Below are 21,142 nucleotides of genomic sequence, written 5' to 3'. Positions count from 1 at the left end.
AGAGGTAGGGCAGATGGTAGTGTTGTGGATTATGATATGCATATCTGGGAGGGGTGCAGCTGTGCAGGCTGGGAATATCAGAAGCTCAGTCTTGTCCAGATTAAGCTTTGGTGTAATAACACTGAACACTGAGCATGTATATCATACTACGCCATCTAACTCTTCATCTTGTAAAAACCAATAAACTGAATTTACTCCCTATAATGTGCGACTAGAAGATGTCAGGAGAGCACTGCTTTGACTTTGCTCACCAGCATTATTATTATATTATTATTAACAACACTGGAGCTTCCTCAGGCCTGGTTCACATTACAAGAGAGTTTTAAGCGCTAGTGATTTGTGAAGCTCTTGCTAATGCAATGCTATGTGGGGGTGTAAGGAACTGCACATGCAGATTCTTATCAAGACAAGGCAAGAGCAAGAAACCACATATATGTAAATACTGAGATCTGCACAGGTTGGATTTGAAAGTGAAAACGTGTTTATTTACAAAGGTGCAACAATTCAAAAATACATCCACCATACACATACAATCATACAATCCGAGAAACACGATGAATAACAATACTAGAAACCTTGTAACTGACTATCTAACTATACACATATATACAACAACAAATATGCAATAACACAGATCACACTATATATATATATATATATATATATATATATATATATATATATATATATATATATATATATATATATATATATATACATATATACATACATACATACATACATACATACACATAGTAGGCTGGCAAGGCTACAGCCTCGGGGCGGTGGTCAGTGAGCTGATTGATGGGCGCATTCTTCGTCAGCTGTGTCTGGCCGGCACCCATTTCGCTACTAATTCTGCCTGCGTTTGCGTTGCCGTGGTGATGACCATGCCAGTACTGCCCCCCGCACTCTCCAGCCGCCGCCGTGCATGTTATAATCTTTTTAAGCTGCCGGAGCGTTGCAGAGCGGACTGTCACGCTAAGTGCTGCGCCTATTGCCATGGTGATGATGTTGCCACCACCAGGCAGCGCTACGCTCTCCACTTCAGGCAGGCAGAGAATCAGTGTGTGTCTCACGTAAGCCTATGCTTACCGTGGCTGATGCTGGCTCCCTGCGTGAGTCCCACCCCTTCTCCTGATGGTGGATGCCTGGGTGAGTCCCACCAATCCTCCTGATGCTGGCTGGTAGCTGTCTGGGTGAGTCCCGCCTCCTCCTCCTTAACGTCCCTCTCGGCGTCTGCTGTATTCCTCAGCCAGGAGTCAGGGCTATGAGAGGCACCACCATCTACACACTCGCTCTGCCTTCCCCTTCCAAAGCAGGTATTCTAAATGTACCATTATAGTCATGCATTATCCGGCTGTGGCTCTGGCAAGGAAGAATGGGGGGGGGGGGGGATAGTCTCAAGTCAAACGTCACAAGTTTTTTTTTTTTTGGGGGGGGGGGGGAGGGGCGCAATGGCCAGCTCAGCCTCTGTTGGTGTCTGACCTTGTCCCGGCCCTGACTGCAAGAATACCAGAATGATCTAGCAATGTGGTGCTAGGAAGTCCACCCTTAATTTGCAGCACATTGATCAGGTGACCGTCCAGAATCTCCTCATAGTTCCATCTGCTGGCAAGCTGGGGAGTTGCACAACTCCGAGCAAGACAAGAGCCATCTGCTGGTAGACAGAAGAAGTCTGCACCAAAGTTCACCAGTGCTGCCACCAGCAGGATAACAAAGGCATAGAGCCTGACGGGGATTTTTACAAAAGCACATCACCCCAATGTGCACACACATAGGATAGCATTAGCAGATGCTTTTAAAATCATGAAGCACTTAGAAAAGCTCTTGTAGTGTGAACAAGCCTTTATTAGAGTACAAAGAAGCCCAGGTTACTGATATAATCAACATGAGCTTTTCTGAACAGTACAGTTAAAGGGGCACTACAGCAAAAAACTGTAAAATTTAAAATATGTGCAAACATATATACAAATAAGAAGTACATTTTTCCCAGAGTAAAATGAGCCATAAATTACTTTTCTCCTATAATGCTGTCACGTACAGTAGGCAGTAGAAATCTGACAGAAGTGACAGGTTTTGGACTAGTCCATCTCTTCATATTCTCAGCAAGGCTTTTAATCTTTATAAAGGTATTCCCTAAAAAGGATTTAAACAATGATGCTGGCCAGCTTCCCTGCTCCCTACACAGTTTGGCAGTTGCACAGAGCAACTGCCATTCGCTACGTGCTTTTGGAAAATAAATATATCCCTGAGAATTCCCTATAAAGAGATGGGCTAGTCCAAAACCTGTCACTTCTGTCAGATTTGTACTACCTACTGTAAGTGACCGCAACATAGGAGAAACGTAATTTATGGCTCATTTTACGCTGGAAAAAATGTACTACTTATTTGTATATGTTTTCACATATTTTAAATTTTACAGTTTTTCGCTGTAGTGCCTCTTTAAAGTGCCCACATGACTCCAATGTTCCTGTTCCATTGACCTTTCAATTCAATCATTTTATTGCATCAGCAGAGAATATAATATGCTCCATTATGCTTGATCAATGCTTGAAATTGATTGATATCTGCCCAAATTGAATCAATCAAACAGGATGGAAAATATCAGTCGACTGTAAAGAAATGTTTACATGATTTCAGAGAGTGGAGGCACAACATCGTTCAGATCGATTAGTGAAGCATAGGATCTCACTTGCAGTGTGTGGCCACTAGTCTATTCACTTTGAATCGATCACACTGTATTCGGTCTCACAATAAAGCTGATAGCTTAATCTCTCATTGGAAAATCCAGTAATGTATGGAGGGTTGGGCGTGTTCATGACCTGCACGAACCATTGGGAGGTCGTGGAGTGAAAATAAATCTGTAACTATTGTATAAATCTGTTGGATTCATAGATCTGGTTGGACAGAATTACAAATCACTAGCAGGGCAAGACCACTCACATCTGTTCATATAAACGTTGCACTTGGCTGTGTAGCTTTGAAGACCGCTGTAGCGGATGCATGATAAAACTAATTATCAGTTCCTAAGCATCCGGTGTTTAATGTTTTCACTGGTGCATCGGGGAGGGGGGGGGGGGGGACAAATGTGCCTGGCTGCGAATCACAACCACATAGCCCCAGAAACAGCCTCCTCCGCTGCCGCCTCTGTCGCTACACCGCCGTCCTAATCCTCCGAGAGTGTCAAGAAAGGTCTCGGCCGTGGGGGAAGCAAATCCATTGCTTGTGTAGGTATGAAGGAGAATGAAAGGCAGCTTCTGCCAGCTCCCTTAACAGGCAGATAATCCCCCAGATTTATCTCTGATCCAAACAGCCTGAAATCTTCCATGTTGAACTTCAATATTTTGACAAGGTGGTTTAACCTTTCTTGAAATCCAGATCCTGAGCAATATCCCCCTGAAGCTCGGGAGACTGAGCCGAGATTGAATAAAGACCTTGAAGTGTTTTTATTCGGAAGGACTGGATAGATTTCCATCCCCAAAACTTTTTTTTCTTTTTTTATGTTTTGAAGGGATTCAGACACTTTCCATATTACAAGAAAATCCTGAAGGCAAGCAGCAGAATTGAAAGGATGTTTCTTTCCGGGTGAAGCTTGGTGTGAAAATGCCCGCTGAACCCATCAGTCACAAGGAGTTAACGTAGCTTTGTCCTTGAAGTCCCAATCTCCCGTCTGGTAACCGTTACGGATGGATGCGGAAGACGGTTTAACACTGAGGCTTTGCTGGCTGCATGTGACTGTCTTTATATACAACTTTTATATTTATGATGATAGAAATCTATACTTACAGAACATTTGTCAGTTTGTAAAATCAGTAGGGCAAGATTTTCAACACTACCAGCCGGACCAGGTGTATCTTTTCCAGACAGCTTGGAGATGAAATATCAGAGCCAGTATCAATCATCAGCTTTGTTGACCACAGTCCTCTCTTGATGCTTCTGACCAGTAGAGAGCGCTGTTTGGTGAGAGAAGACAAGATGTCCCTTCAAAGTAATAGAGATCTGATCTCCAACAGTGACCTCTAGGGGTAAGAGGGAAGAGAAGCCGGTTGCTAAAGGCAACATACCCTGGAATGCCTGAATATGTTCAAAACCATGCATAGCTAAATGTTGTAGTTTCAAAGTTGTTCCTCTGTTTTTTGTTTTTTTAAAACCATAAATTATGTGATTATGTATCATTTAAAATGGCAGTGCGCCCAAATGTGTTATTCCAGTTATCGGTGACATAGCCTGCTATGTTATAAGATGACTGGCCTGCAGGCTATTTATATCTCTACTATATACTGTATAACTTAAAGGATACCCGAGGTGACATGATGAGACATGGATATGTACAGTACCTAGCACACAAATAACTGTGCTGTGTCCTTTTTTTTTCTTTCTCTTCCTGAAAGAGTTAAACATCAGGCATGCAAGTGGCAGTTCCTGTCTGTGTCAGGACTGAGTCAGACTACAGTGTGACCCTCACTGATATGAAATGACAACTATAAAACACTTTCCTAGCAGAAAATGGCTTCTGAGAGCAGGAAAGAGATAAAAGGGGTCAATAGTTCATAGATTTTAGCTCTGGCATACTTAAATGAATGTGTCATTGAGCAAAAACAATGAAAACATTTAAAAGTAGATTTAAATATAAAATAAAACCGTTGGCATATCTTAAAAAGTCATTTTTCAGAGAGGGAAGATAGATTTAATCGTTTATTTCATTAGTTTGTTTACCTTGGGTGTCCTTTGAAGAATAAAATAGCTTATTTTTATAATTTTAATTTATAAATGTTTTAGTCAATGTTTGCCCACCGTAAAATTTTCTTTTTTTTTTTTTAATGAATCAGTAATACCGGTATCTTTATTACTGGCCATGTAAATTATCCTCTTTGAAGTGAGTGAAGTATTGGGTATTCTGAATAGTTTATAATGTTCTACTATAAGCCATTACGGTTCCTCTTTAAAGCAGATAACCAGAAATGTGTTAACTGTACCAATTTCTTCAGGTTGGTCCCTCCATCACTAAATACACCACTGCATCCCCTCAAAAGTCCCAGGTGCAATTGCAAAAAGTACGAGGTCCCTTGCAAAGCCTTAGCGTTAATGTCATGTGGCTTCTTTTAGCCAGATCAAGTGTCTACAGGAGGAGGGTCACTGCATCATTGCAGAACTTTGGCCTCCCACAGTTCATTCTGGAAGGTGGGGGGTGGAATCAAATACTCCACTAATGCTCTCCTGGAGGGAGGCCATGGCGCGGGGGGGGGGGGGGGGATGTGGCATGGCAGTGGTCATGCTGCCTAATCCTCAGCCTTCACCCCATCATCCCGTAAGAATGGAAAGTAATGGCCCAGTGGCCAGTAATGATAATCTGACACAGGAAGCTGTTCCTGGTGCAGGGAAGTGCAGTCAGGCAGTGTTGGGTCACACCCAAAGATGAAGTCCCCAATAGGTGAGTATGGGTATGGGGAGTTTGGGGGGCTGGCACGTCTCTGTGTTATGTGTGAGATTGGGAGAAGAAAAAATACTTTACGTGTCATTAAAGCGAACCTAAACTGAGAAGGGTATGGATTTTTACTTTTAAAACAATACCAGTTTCCTGACTCTCCTGCTGACCCTGTGTCTCTAATACTTTTAGCCACAGCCTCTAAACAAGCATGCAGATCAGGTGCTCCGACTGAAGTCAGACTGGATTAGCTGCATGCTTGTTTCAAGTGTGCGATTCAGCCACTACTGAAGCTAAAGACATCAGCAGGACTGCCAAACAACTGGTATTGTTTAAAAGGAAACATCCATATCCCTTTCAGTTAAGGTTCCCTTTAAAGGGTAAGTGAGTATATCTTTCTTGTCACAAAAGGCCATGAGAAAACCCAGTGGTGGTATCTACTTACATGGTACTGAAAAAATTATCAGGGTACAGCACCTAACTGCCCCCTCTGCGCCCCAATACTTGGTGCTTCCTCTAGTAGCCAGAGACCATCTGCCTCTTCTTGTTAACATGCTCTAGAGGCGGGGCTTCTGATGCCATGGAATAGATTCTCTGTAGCCTTTAAAAACCATCAGAAATTAACTTTATCTCAACTCTAAATGAATTTCTCATTGTACATTCAGATCATTTGCAGAAGGCTTCATGCCAAAGTCTCATATGCAACTTACAATATATATATATATATATATATATATATATATATATATATATATATATATATATAGTGCATGCAGAGAGAGAGAGCATGTAGGGGGCTAAAGTTTTCTGGGTCATTAAGATTAATTTGCCTGTGGATAAAAAGCTTGCAGTCTTCACACTCCTCTAATGGGATTTCCCTACTGGACACAGGGATATATTTAGATTTTTGACTTTATAATAGGAAAGATTCCCGCTTCCAGTACTGCTGCTGCTAAACTCTGCAAGGTGACCTTTTACCGGAGCCGATAATGGCGGCATATCTACCTACACCACTATATCCTACACCAGTCTCCTGTTTACACATTATAAGTGTATGTAGGAGAGAAGAGGACCTGTCTCACTCTCTGCCGGACGTCTGACATCTCTGAGGTCTTGGCACGGATGAGCTTTAGCACAGCACTGGACATCGCTGCAATTATGTCTATTAAAAAAAAGTATGATGGTTGGCTGTAATAGATTTAGAAAACTCCTTTTAACTACTTAAGTACCGTGGTGATTGAAATCTACGTCATGTTTTGGTGGGCTCCTGGTTGGCCCGACGTAGATTACAATCACCGTCCGCAGCGCACATTCGCCGTTTCCGTCGCTCCCCGCCGATTGCGCCGCTCAAACCTGACGTTACTCGCCGCAACTCACAGACTCTGCCATGTGGGCCAGGAGCCAATTAAATTGGCTCCTGACTGGCTCACATGACTCTGCCATCATAGAGACGGCAGAGTCTATGTCCTGGGGGTCCTGGCAAGTGGCAGTTGCGACGGGTATGCTTGGCGATTCGTCGGGATTCCGTCGTTCTGGTACCAGCGGTCTCTGGTCCTTAAAGGGGTAGAGACCGCTGGTACTTAAGTGGTTAAATAGCAGCTTAAAGTAAACCTGCCCTTGAGAGGAAAATAATTACCCTCAATTTGGGTAATCCTGAGACTTCCCCGATTCTCTTCTGCACAGAGTGACCCTTCTCCCATCTGTGTGCTCCACGCAGGTGCAATGATGGACTGTGCAGCAACATAGAGAAACAATCAGTTCACAAGCGGTTCCGGTTCCGCAACATTGAAGGAGCGCACACGGCCGGGCCTCTCTGCTAGGAAAGTGTTTTATAGTTGTAATTTCTTATCAGTGAGGGTCACACTGTAGTCTGATCCAGTCCTGACTCAGAAAGGAACTGCCACTTACATACCTGATGTTTAACTCTTTCAGACAGAGAAAGAAAAAAAGGAACACAGCACAGTTATTTCTGAGCTAGGCACTGTTCATACACATGTTTATCTCATCATGTCACGTGTCACCTCGGGTATCCTTTAATATTCTTACTTTGCTGTTTTTGAGTCCTTGGTTGACATCCCAGCCAGGCTGCTGTTTGCGAGGAATCTGAATGCGCTCGCTGCGTTTTGCGTGGGTTTCCTACCAACGCTCAGGCTCCCTCCTGATAGGTTAATTGGCGTCCTTCTGTGGTTCACCTTAGACTGATAAGGACATTAGATTGGGAGTCCTTGTGAGACAGTTAGCATTCTCTGTAAAGTGCTGAAGCTTTATATAACGGTGTGTAATAAATCAATCACTGTAAGTGCCGCTTTCTCATAAATCTGTCACTTAAGCCTCGTTACACCTGGTCTGCAGGTCTGTTTTGTACAGCAGAATAGAAAAAAGAATCTCCGGCCATCTATGGAAGTAGGACTCTGTTATATACTTAATTTATAGTAGAATTTCAGCAAACAAAACCATATGAAAAATACACGATGAGGTTTTTTGGCAGATTTACTTCCCAGTTGATTTTCCGATCGTTTTTTTAATAGATTTTTCAATCTTTTTGATATCGATTCCCATTCACCTATATCAGAAAATCTGTCAGAAAAACGATCAAAATCAGATCAGACTTGTCGGAAACTATCTATAGAGCCATTTATCTGCCGAAAAAACTCATGGGCCTCAATTCACTATGAATTCCAAATTAGATTTTACCCATGAGATAAATTATCACACGTTCGATAAAGTGCTTGATAAAGCTTAGTGAATTGAGGCCATGGTGTAACTATGGATTTGAGTGAACTCTACTTGCCTAATCTCCATGCTCCCATCCAGTGACTAAGCATTACCTTGTACTCATACTGTGCTGCGTGATCTGGATTGCTTGTATCCCTGTACTGTCTCATTGCTGTACTAGGCCTAAGGCCCGTTTAAAAACGGGCTCTAGGCTGTGTCCGCGACCCCCGCACTGCCTCTCTACCTCATTAGCGTGCATGCCCGTACGCACACATGCCAGCGCACACATGCCCACCCCCATTCTAGGCCCGTCCTTCCCTGCTCTCAGCCACATGTCATTTCCCCAGGGCAGTGTCTCTGCGTCCCTGCACATACGCACAATGGAAAACACACACAGGGACATGGGACGCAGAGACACTTGCCTATTATTATATAGGATGTCACCCCTAAATATTGTCTGTAACCTTAACTAATGCCCAGCGCTGCGTAATATGTTGGCGCTTTATAAATACAATAAATAAATAAATAGAACCTGTGACTTCTGTTGGTTCTAATAGGATGGAAGAGATTCCCAGGCATTTCTGAGAATGAACTCCAGTCCACAGTCTAGCTATCTGACACTTATTCGGGAGTTATTTTTTTGAAGTGCATGGCTAAAGATGTTTATTATCTTTAGGGCGCCCTCACTGTAGCTAGTGGTGCATGAATGGGATTTCTTGCATGTGTTACGATGCAAGGCATGCATGGCGGAGAGTTGCGTTACAGCGCAAATCAGCAGCGCTAGCACTAACTGACCCCAGGAAAAATCTTGTGCATCGTGTGATTAGTGTTTCCGGGTGCGTTACATCACAGTGAGCGGTTACGAATTATCTACTGTGAACAGTGACGTAAGTCAATGGACTTTCATGTTACCTGGTGGATTGTACACAATGTGCGAACCATCATAAAGGGTTCTTAAACTGTCTATATAAACATGCTAAAACATGTTGATGATAAATTATGTCAAAGGCCCCCTCTACTGTTTAGGAATAGCTGGTACAGTTTGACAGTTGCCTTCTTTCACCCAGGAGAGTCCTTTCTCCCTGCTGTGCTGATGGACTGCAGAGTCTTGTTCTCTTATGCTGGTGCTTGCACTCCGTTAGTGGTTGCTTGGTCACAAGTCTTTGCACTTATCAGTACATTGGATTGCATACAAGTCGCCTTGCTTGCGTTTGGCTGCTGGATCTTTGGAGTTTCTGTCTAGGCATATAGCTGGGTTTGAAGAAAACAGGACTTTTAAGGGTTTTTTTTAACCACTTGAGGACCCACCCTTTACCCCCCCTTAAGGACCAGCGCTGTGCTGAGTGATCTGTGCTGGGTGGGCTCTGCAGCCCCCAGCACAGATCATGTAGCAGGCAGAGAGATCAGATCACCCCCCTTTTTTCCCCACTAGGGGGATGATGTGCTGGGGGGGTCCGATCTCTCATGCCTGCATGTGGCTGGCGGGGGGGGCAGCTCAAAGCCCCCCTCCGCGGCGAAATTCCCCCCTCCCTCTCCTACCTGCTCCCCCCCCCGGAGATCAGGGCTGCACAGGACGCTATCCGTCCTGTGCAGCCAGTGACGGGACATCCCCTGTCACATGGCGGCGATCCCCGGCCGCTGATTGGCCGGGGATCGCCGATCCGCAGCAGCGCCGTACAAATGTAAACAAAGCGGATTATTTCCGCTTGTGTTTACATTTAGCCTGCGAGCCGCCATCGGCGGCCCGCAGGCTATTCACGGAGCCCCCCGCCGTGAATTGACAGGAAGCAGCCGCTCGCCCGAGCGGCTGCTTCCTGATTAATCAGCCTGCAGCTGGCGACGCAATACTGCGTCGCTGGTCCTGCAGCTGCCACTTTGCCGACGCGCGGTATGAGTGCGCGGTTGGCAAGTGGTTAAAGATCCTCCTCTGTTTTCTTGACATTCCAGATATGGTCTCAATTCACTAAGGGCAGTTCAGTAAAGTAATTTAGGTCACTAAGGCTTCTTTCCCACCAGGACGTTGCGTTTTAGGGGACGTTATAGGTCACATAACGTGCCCCTAACGCAACGCCTAGTGGTGCTGGAGGAGGATGCTACCAAGAGCTGCGTTATGCAGCTCTTGGTGCGCCTTTTTTGTGCTATGCGATGCGGACACCACGTGATCCGCATCACAGGGTCCCGCCAGCCAATCGCCGCACAGAGCGCCCGCTCCAGGAAGTAAACACTGCACGTCACAGTGCAGTGAATATTAAAGTGGACCCAAATTAAAAATACAAGATTTCAGAAATAAAATCTATTTTCTAAATTATAATAATAAATAGCAACCTTTTTTTAGTTGCATGATGACAAATGTAAAATATTTCACATTTATTGGAGAAACCCCTCCCCTTCCTTTCATTTTGCCGGGAAATAATCCGGCAAACTGGTGGAGTAGATGGTGTCCAGCAAAGGAGGAATTGCTAATGGCTGCCACCTGTATAACCCTAGTTATGCAAAGAGGAGGGTGAAAAGCATGCACTGAAATGCTCATAATTGTGTCAGAGTGGTGCAACAAAATATTTTGAATTAAAAAAATGTTTGGTTTGAGTCCACCTTAATTAGCCATGTGGCTGGCCGCGGAGGAGGAGGGGAGACCACTGAGCATGTGCAAACAGTCTAACGTGGCTTAGCCATGTATAACGCACAGAATGCAGCACTTTCTTTTAACTTGCTGCGTTACAATGCAGCGTAACGTGGGCACTGTGAACAGCCCATTGATTTTTCATTGCTGTGCGGTGGGCTGCGTTACAGGCTTCACTAACGTGCGCCTGTAACGTCTTACCGTGAAAGCAGCCTAAATGTATTTAACACTTTTTTCTAAACTCACAAAGATTTCTTGCATGCGGGAGAAGTTTGGTAATTTACTGAACAAACATGCTTCAATCCACTAAACCCTGCTTGGTAAGTGTCATTTAGCAGCTGTGGGGCAGGTCAGCGGTGAGGCAGGGAGCTGTGTGTATGAGTCAGGGTTTTCTGTCCTTTGCATCCCTGGCATCCCGTTAGATGTGCTGCAGCCTTCAGGGGCAGCTATACTGTATAAGAGCTTACAAATATTCACATCTAAAGGGATGCAGAAAAGCTTTATCTTTCCCCTCCTCTGCCGAAGTGAAGTCCCGCCTTCCAGGGTGTCTGACCGAAGCAGGAGAGAAGCAGGGCTGTGTGGCTCTCCCTATTGACTACTACTTCTGTCAATATGTTACCAGTAGTGTGAGTCAGAGGCGCTTCTAAAGACTGACATTCCAGCAAACTGCCTAGGGCGCTGAGCAGTCTGGGAAGCGCATTCCAGGAAAAAAAAGTTTATTTTACTGATAATTAAGGGTTCAGAGAAAAACTTTCTATTCTGTGCACAGGGGTTCTGATGACTGCAACTGCTGGCTGAGCCACTGGATAACCAGTTTTGTAGACAGAGACTTGCACCAAGTCCCCTATTCATTGTTATCTGGTGATCTCCTGCTACTTCTACTGTCCCACCCCTCCCTGTGCCAGAGAGGAAAAGTAAACAAAGCAGAAGAGCTTGTAATAACAAGGCATGCAAGACATGTCAGGAGTGCAGAGCTCCATGCTAGAGAACATCAATCCCCAGACAGTTACGTTTGTCCTTTGCAGCACTAGGGACATTTGTATTTCCTCACCAGACCCGATCATCTGATTGTGATGGCTTCCAGACTGATAAGGTGCTGTGTGAATAGCAGGACAACTCGCTAAATTAACAGCTTTAGTCACTGATTGAGCACCCAAAAGGTTAAATTCTGGCTGCAGCTCAGGGAGGGGGAAGCACAGCGGGAGACCAGGTCATCAGGATGTGAATATAGTGACTTGCTGTAAGGTGCTGCTCAGGCTGCCTATTCCTTGACCAAATCATAGACGGCACACTGGGGAACTACAGGTACCACTAGCATGTCCTACTGTGATTATGTATGTGTCATGTATGGAAGTTCATCTTCACAAAGAAATGCTGGTAATTGTAGATCTCCCAGTGGTTTATAAGGATCTTACAAACGTACAATAATAGATAATTGTTCATATACAAGTGATAATTAAGTATTTCTATAGCACTGACATCACCTGCAGCACTTTACAGAGTACATAGCCATGTCAGTGGACTGTCCTCAGATGAGCTCACAATCTAATCCCTACCATAGTCAAAGACTAATGTCTTACCATATTATTATTATTATTATTATTATTATGTAGTGTTATATAGCACTGACATCTTCCGCAGCACTTTACAGAGTTCATAGTCATGTCACTGACTGTCCTCAGAGAAGCTCACAATCTAATCCTACCATAGTCATAGTCTAATGTCCTACCACATTATTATTATGCATTTATATAGCACTGACATCTCCTGCAGCACTTTGCAGAGTACATAGTCATGTCACTAACTGTCCTCAGGGGATCTCACAGTCTAATCCTACCGTAGTCATAGTCTAATGCCCTACCATATTATTATTATGTGTTTATATAGTAGTGACAACTTCTGAAACACTTTACAGAGTACATAGTCATGTCACAGACTGTCCTCAGAGGAGCTAACCGTCTAATCCTATCATGGTCTAATGTCCTACCATATTATTATTATACTGTATATTTATATAGCAGTGACATCTTCTGCAGCACTTTACAGAGTACATAGTCATGTCACTGACTGTCCTCAAAGGAGCTCACAGTCTAATCCCTACCATAGTTAAAGTCTAATATTTTCAATATAGGATTGTTTTGAGGGAAACCAGTTGACTTGTTAGTGTGTTTTAGGGATGTTGGGAAATATGAAGTGCCTAAATGAATTCCTGGGGAAGATAATAACTCCATGCACATTTTGCCCTAACCAATGTTCAAACCTAGGACTCAGCACTGTAATACTGTACAATAGTGCTATCCAGTACGCCTCTATTCTTCTCATATCTGTTTATGCATGTCATCAATTCTGACCTTCTACCACCCTTCCTCCCTCCATTCTACTTCTCTTACACTACCAACACACTGTGCTTATTTCAAGAATGGGTTATGAATTACTAAACTATTGTACCATTTGACTATGTCAACCCTTCAATGTCATGATATACCCACTCCAGTACTATCCTGACAGGCGGTAACATATCTGCATATCCCTTTATGTGTGTGAAAGTGTTCTGGAATCAGGGGCACCTGATCTGCCAGGCCATAGAGGCTGTCACCTGGAGCGACGTGCGGGGGGGGGGGGGGGCTTGGGGGAGGGACTGGGCCACCCCCTAGCCAGATAGTGTGTCCTCCCAGTTGGTAGACGCAGCACCAGTTCACCTGTCGGCCGCAGGCCCGCGGAGTCTATGGCAGGCAGAGCAGGGTAGGGCGCTGCATTACGATTATTTTCCAGTGAAACGCAGCCGCATCACAATTATTTTCATAGGGAGGCACCACAAGTGGGAGGATGGGGGTGCATGTCGGGGCACCATGGGGGGGGGGGCACCACATGTTTTCTTGCCTGGAGTGCCAAGATGGCTAGAGGCGCCCCTGGTGTGAGTTACCGACTGGTCAGAGCTGGAGGTAAATACCGAACACTCTTGATGTACCGAATGCTTTAATCTTTGTAAACTGCAATTTCTTGAGGTATTTACTGCACAAGTCAGTAATTTACCTCACTAGTCGGTAAGTTTGCTTTTCAGTGCGGTAGGGTTTAGTGATAGTGTATAGCTAGCTTTAGTACTTGGGTTCTTTCTTATGGTGAGGTGGACTCTTACTAAAGCTATTTTGGGACTTAAAGACTTTAGACAGTGTTTACTCATTGTAAAATATTTCTTCTCCCTGATTAACATTCTGACATTTATCATATGGTGACATGTTTACTGCTTGCAGGTGATGTCACTGGAAGTAGCTGTTGCTTGCTTTTTTTTGGCATTTGTGTAAACCGCTGTGAACAGCTATTTCACGGACAGGAAACTGCCAGGACCATGGACCTCACAGTTTCCTGTGGGAGGGGTTTCACCATAATATCAGCCATACAAAGCCCCCTAATGATCCGTTTGTGAAAAGGAATAGATTTTTCATGTAAAAGGGGGTATCAGCTACTGATTGGGATGAAGTTCGATTCTTGATCACGGTTTCTCTTTAAGCACCGGGCAAGAAGTTTAGCAGCAGGAAGATCGCTTTTTTTGACAGACCTAGTTTTAGCGACAATCTCTAAGTGGTATGAAGCACAGCGGTCGGCGGACCTGGCGCGTTACTGGCACCGTGCCTCACTGGTCACTTACTACCCAGGCAGGGCCGGGCCGAGGCATAGGCTGGAGAGGCTCCAGCCTCAGGGCGCAGTGTAGGAGGGGCGCAGAATTCATTCAGCTGTCATTCCTAATTGTGTTTAAAGCAGAAAGAAATAAGAAAAGGGGATACATGGCAGTGACTGCAAGCCAGATAACTAGATATTAAGGTGTTGGGGAGGTTGTGGGCCCTGGGGAGCCTCTTAGTCTAATAGCAGTCAGTGTGTGACGGCTGGGGTGGGAGGGATGGAGGGGCGCACTTTGGTGTCTCAGCCTTGGGTGCTGGAGGACCTTGTCCCGCCTCTGTACCCAGGCACAACAATCTGTGACGTGTGGCCGCCTGTTCTCGGCAGACGCCCAGGCAACGATCTGCCCTTGTCAAAGTCATGCTGCCTGGTGAGCTTGTCTATATGCAAATATAAAATGTGACAATGGAGAATAAGTGAAAGGTGTTAAGTGGAAGCGGCAAGAATCTGCCGACAGTGCCTGAAAACTAATGATGCTAATTAATGATATTCCCATGGCCGAGTCCGAGAGGGAATGGAGAATGCGAGAGAACAGGCCACTTCTTTTTTTCCTCTCAGCCCTCCTTGCTGGTTTCTTGCTGAATATAAATTAGGAACAGAAAATGTCACACTCTTAATTAGGAAGCCAAAATAACTTAGTGCAGATAAGTGAACACACGGCGTCTTCGGGAGAGAGGTTGTCTGGACGGGTCTGTGAGCTGAATGGATTGTGCTCCAGGCATTGCAAAGGGATGTATCCACTGACATCTCTGGACTGGCATCATTTGTCTGGGATGTTCAGGAAATGTTCTATTCCGAGATGAAACCTCAACACCAAATCACGAGACAGAGAATTACCGGCTGGTGTACACAGGATATTGTGAAGCCATTTCTGACCATTTTGGATGCTCCCCTTGACACCACTCCCAACCTCAATATTCTGCTAAAACAGCAAAATTGTTCATGTGACAAAAGATTCATAAAGTGAAACCATAAAATAACCTTGCAAGTACAGAGGTTAAAGTAGAACTCCAGGTAGGCAGCAGTTGTCCAGTGTCTCCGGTTTCTCTCTCCAAACACGCCCATGCAGGCTAGAATATGATTTCAAAAATTGCACAGAGTGGAGAAACCGGAATAAAACTTGAGTAACCAATAATATAAGATAATACACATTCTAGACTTTGAGTGTTTAAGCCGCAGGTGTCAAACTCACGGCCTGCCCTTCCTTGATCACGCTCCTGTTGCCGGGAGCGTCCTGCACTGGTGCAGTAGGAGAAAATCTGATGGCGCTGGCATAGGGCGGCTGCATGGGGGTTGGTAGAAGGCAAGCCCCAGGTAAGTGTAACTCTTTTTCTTATGTTACATAGTTATTTTGGTTGAAAAAAGACGTACCGTACGTCCATGGAGTTTCAACCAAAAAAAAGACATACGTCCATCGAGTTCAACATGTCTATGTCTACGTCTCGAGTTCAACATGTTCATGTTTAGGTTTCTTTTAAGGCCCATACACACCTCTGCAACTTGGGTCTCCTGAAATGATCATTTGTCTGTGTTTTGTTGGATGCATTTTGGGGTTTTTGTTTTTCCTGCCCCTTGCGTAGAGGTCACATGGCAGGAAGCTGAGGGCAGGAACTAAATAAATAACCAGGCCCTTTGCATAAAAACATTAACATTTAAATGCATGAAAAAAAATGCAAAACAAATGCGTCCCATTGACATACAACAGAGGCCATTCCTACATGCTTTGCACTATTTATGCAGCAAGGACTTGGAGGAAATGCAAAGGGAAAATCGCAATGAACTTCAGAAAACACAGGCAGTGATATGTACTGTAGTATGTCTGAGCAATGCGACAATGGGTATCACTACTTTAAGAAATTATTATTCACCTGTTCAGGTTGCAGCAATGGCAACCCCTGTGAAAGATTAAAGAATAACACCGCTCGACCTCTTATTATCTCACTGGGGGTGCTGGAGTGGACACCAGATTGCAGGGCAACAGTTTGGTTCAAGAAAAGTCTGCACACTCCATGGCGTAAAAATCCAAGAACACTTTATTTTCAGGCAAATAACAGGTACAGCAAAATGTATTTGTACCTGTTAATTGCCTGAAAAGAAAACGTTGTTGGATTTGTGCGCCGTGGAGTGTGCAGACCTTTCTTGAACCAAATGGCAACCATAGTGATGCATTGGGGAGAAAATAAGTCTGTCTCAATGCTGAACACAGGTGATGTTAGGATCCAGGTGGTCGCTCTCCAGATAATAAAAAAGTGATCAACTAGTACTATGGACTAGTTTCTATTGACACTGTACCCCTTCGGGGTAATGGCACACAAGGTTTACTTCAAAAGGAGCCACCAAAAGTGAAATATCTGAAGTAAACAATGTTTATTCAGAACGCTATAGACAATGCATTTCGCAAGGTACATCCGGCTTCCTCAGGTCAAAATGAGTGTCTTTATGTGGCAAGCAGATGGCTTAGAGAACCAATTAGAAAAAAAGAATATTAACCACTTCATGCCATAGGCTGAAAGGTACAAATGGGCGAGCATGTGCACTTTGGCATATGGATGTTTATATAAACAACCTATTTTTTCACGCTACAGGATCCTACTTTAAAGTTCCATTGGCAGTGTCGGGTAACAGTAAAAAAGGGGTCCTAGGCAAAATGGTGGCTTTGGCATATCCCGCTGATCACCTTTTTTTTTTTTTTTTTTAGTATGATTTGGGGGAGGCTGGAGTCAGGCACCCCTCAGAATGGCCTTGGGGATGTGAGGGCTCTGTCCATCAGGGATCAATAAGGATTGGGGGGGGGGGGCAGTGATCCAACCAGGTGAGGGTCGCTGCTAGGGTGGCCAGCAATGACAGGGGGACCTCTCTACATTCTTTACAGTTCCAGCCAAACAATCCTTTTGGCTGATGAAAGTCTTAGGGGCCCTTTCACACTGAGGCGGTGCGGTATTTTTACTGCACCCCACCGCGGCGCAATGAAAGACTTTCATACTGCTGCGTTGTGACGTGACGGAAGTGACATTTTCACCGCATCCCCGACGCAGGGCCAGAACTACAGAACTACATTACCACGCGGAATCCCCAGTGAGGTGGTGCGTCGGCCCGGAAGTCATGTTAGCCTATGGCAACGCGTAGATTTTTAAACAAACACCGACGCGATGTCGTGGCGCTCATGCACTGAAGCGTATTTTAACAATACACTTCTGTGCACTTCTGCATACCCTAAGCAGGAAGTGACGGCAAGTGTGCGCGTCACTTCCTGCTTGGCCGACAGCCAGACAGGTATCACCTGGCAATGATCCTTGAAGGCCTGTTTTTGTCGATGCGGTGCATCAGGCGTGACACCTGTTTATAGTCTGATACCCACCTTAAAGAGAAACTCCGACCAAGAATTGAACTTTATCCCAATCAGTAGCTGATGCCCCTTTTCACATGAGAAATCTATTCCTTTCCACAAACAGACCATCAGGGGGCGCTGTATGACTGATATTGTGGTGAAACCCATCTCACAAGAAACAAGAAAAAGTACGTTCTCTTGGCAGTTCCCTGTCTGTGAACCTTGCTGCATTGTGGGAAATAGCTGTTACAGTTGTTTCCAATTGCCAACAAAACATGCAGCAGCTACATCACCTGCCAACAGTAAAAATCTTCACTGGAGTTCCTCTTTAAGTGTGCCCATAGCTTTAGGATGGGGATCCACGTTCTATTCCTCACTCAACTGGAAAAGTAAGCAACATAGACAGTTCAGCTCTTTTCAAACTTCGCCCGCCTCCCGGCAGCATATAACCACCACGTGTGACTGAGCGCAGCAAGCCTGCCAGACAAGTCCCCACAATTAGACTTTACTTTGTCAAAACTGGACGTTGAGCCATACATTTTGGCATTAAAAAGACTCTGTGCGAGCGACGTGACGCCCTGCGGAGGTTGCCGTTGGTTACGTTTCTTTGCTGCCTTTCTGTAAATATTGAATGTCGCGGGGAGCGATTCTAAATCGTTCCATGTCTCTCCTCCTGTACCGCTGATCTAAGTATCAAAAATCATAATTAGCCACTGTGTCTTATTCAAAGGCGAATGGCGTATTTATTCAATGACAAGCAAAGCATGGTGGGGGGGTAGGCGAAGGGAAGATCCATTATTTATAATGAAATCGCACTGGATGAGTTATTAAGAAAAAACAAAAAAATAAAACAATCCATGGAGTACACGACGCTTCCCCGCAGCGACACCTCCCACCATTTCTTTAATTTGTTTTCCAATTATATTGCAGAAACTCGCTGCGTGACGCGCCTCTCTGCTCCAGACTCTCAATTAGCTCGGCTGAGTCAACCTCTCGCTGCTTGCTGAAGAGCCGTCAGTGCCTTGTCAGCTGATCTGCAGGTTGGCGAGACTAGTTAACTGGCAGTAATCATATCCAGTATGGAAAGCACATCCTCCACTGGGTTCATCAAACGATGCCAGCTTGGGGCGACTGTGGAGGAGGAACTCTGACCATTTCAATCATCCTGTCCATCTGCCCACTTTGGTTCTAAAAGAGATAAAAAAAAAGTTTTTAAATGTATTTATAAATTATTTTCATTTCCAAAGCCAGTTCTGGGAATTGAGTTCTGGAAATCGATCTATAGCCAATTATTTTCTTAGAACTAAAGGGTGAACTGTAAAGAGGCCCTGTGGTGACATATAGTAGAATGATGAATACACTGATAAATCCGGCGCCAAACTGAATATTACATAAAATTTCATCAAATTCAAATCACTAAAACAGTCTCCAGCAATGTCTCTGAGTAAATAGGAAGCAATAACTGTCCTCCTAACGGGACACATATAGACCACAAAATAATATGCAATATATCTACTAAAATGCCAAAGATATTATGACCATCTTTCAGAAGATAAAAAACCTAGATTTGTCTCTGTAATTACACAGTAATGTCCACCGTCCAGCCCTGGGCCACCCATGACGCCAGGTGACGCCACTTTCTCGGGCGGCAGCGTCTAGGGGCGGCATTCCCCCCCCCCCCCCCCTGCCCAGTGCTTTCCTCCATGCAGAACAGCAGCGGCAAGACACTTATGTGACGTCCAGCTGCTGGCGGGTCTCCCCTTTGATGTGCCTGCAGCTGCTGGGAGCTGTGATCTGCCCTGAGTAGCTGCAGCTCGTCTACTGCCTGTTTCTACTGCGGGAAGTAGACTAGTGGTGGCTACGGAGGGCAGATCACAGGGAGACCCGCTGGGGCTGCAGGCACATCAAAAGGGAGGCCCACCGGTGGCTGGACATAACTGCCTTGCCACTGCTGTTCTGCATGGAGGAGAGCACCAGAGGGGGGGACCCTAGGGGAGGGAGGAGAGAAAAAGCATCCTGGACTCGCCAGTTAAATGTTCCCAGTCAAGTGAATGGGAGGATTTAACATTGCTCTATTACCGCCAATTGTGAAAACGCGGTGTTCCCATCCTGATTTTCCCCACTGTTCCAGGCAAGCCAGGGCGCCTCATGCGGCTTCTAGGGTCGATTCACTGCCTCGTCTTCATGTCCCCTTGCAGGGACAAAAAACGACGATCCTGACGATTGCCACGGAAAAGCCCCGGAACGAAATGCCGCGAGACAGTTGAGACGAGAAGCCACCCGTCTGAACCGTCCCTTAAATTGTAGCCAGGGGGTACCTCTGGTACAAAAATACATACCTAGGAAGAGGGAAGCCACTGGTTTCTATAGTCTTCCCACGCCCCCCTCCGGTCTTCTATTGCCGAGCATGGACCACACAAAGAAATCTGAGAAGGTTTTGCCAACAGAAACCTCAGGGGCCACGCTCTTCTTCAGACTCCTGCGTGATTACAGCCGTGACTGTGCAATGCGCCACAGCTCCTCTGCCATGAGCGGCACAACTTTGATGTGCTGGAGGGTCGTGGCCAAGAACCGGAGGACAGTGTGGGAAACCTCTTTTTAGGTATTTAATTTTTTACATGTTCAAGAGAACTCGAGGTGGTGTTTGGTGTCAGATGGGAGACATGTTCCCGGCCTCATGACATGCCTCTGTGTCCCCACACCGCTGCTTTCTGTCCCACACACAACGTGCTAGAACACCCCGAAATTTACGACAATAATGGTTGCCACTCTCAAGGGGAAAGGATTAGAAGGATTTCCTGCTTAAAACGCCCACTGGGGGGTGTTCTTGCATGCTTACCCAGCTGCCATTGGGCAGCTCTGGCTCTCCCTGGCCACTCCCCCTGCCGCTTCCCTGCAAGCAGAGAGAGCATCTCGCTCTCCTTCCAGTGTCGTGACCCCAGAGGTCACGAAAATTAATGTACAGAGATGCAGGCCAGAGGAGCAGCGGAGATGGCGGTTACCTGATCTGCCCAGCCCCTTGGATCAGGTAGTATCGTTTTTGTTTTGTTTTTAATTTTGTGTCCCCACCTCGGGCTCTCTCTATATGCCTCCCAATCTCTTTAACTCTGCAAGTGATGTACTTTACTTCCGGTGTCCCTGTGTTTCTTCTTCTCCCATTCAGATATATAATCTTATGTACCTCATTTAATACGTCATTGGTGCCCATCTCCTGTACTGCTACATGTGTACCTCTCCTGTACCTTGCTTGTTCTATAACAGATCGAGGAGTTCTCTTCTCAGCAATATAAGGCACGTCCTATTAGAACGGTTTTGTTTTTGTTTCTTTACACGGTGTAGAAACGGAGGTTCACTTTAAGCAGTTGACGGTTCATAG

General features: G+C 45.2%; 1 protein-coding gene and 1 long non-coding RNA gene across 15 annotated transcripts in view; one reads left to right on the top strand and one right to left on the bottom strand.

Annotated features, from left to right (window-relative positions):
* CHST8 (carbohydrate sulfotransferase 8) overlaps nucleotides 1-21,142 on the top strand; it is a 584,914-nt gene that overhangs the window by 505,821 nt on the left and 57,951 nt on the right. The window lies entirely within an intron of this gene.
* LOC137538597 (uncharacterized) overlaps nucleotides 18,509-21,142 on the bottom strand; it is an 887,672-nt gene continuing 885,038 nt past the window's right edge. For all 5 annotated transcript variants that reach the window (XR_011024839.1, XR_011024841.1, XR_011024844.1 and 2 more), the window contains one exon: nucleotides 18,509-18,954. This is a non-coding gene — a long non-coding RNA (uncharacterized lncRNA). The remainder of the gene's footprint in view (nucleotides 18,955-21,142) is intronic.

The sequence above is a fragment of the Hyperolius riggenbachi genome, chromosome 11 (genome assembly GCF_040937935.1).
Source record: "Hyperolius riggenbachi isolate aHypRig1 chromosome 11, aHypRig1.pri, whole genome shotgun sequence".
NCBI classification, from domain to species: Eukaryota; Metazoa; Chordata; class Amphibia; order Anura; family Hyperoliidae; genus Hyperolius; species Hyperolius riggenbachi.
Note: the sequence above shows the minus strand (reverse complement) of the source record. Positions and strands in the feature narration are given on the sequence as shown.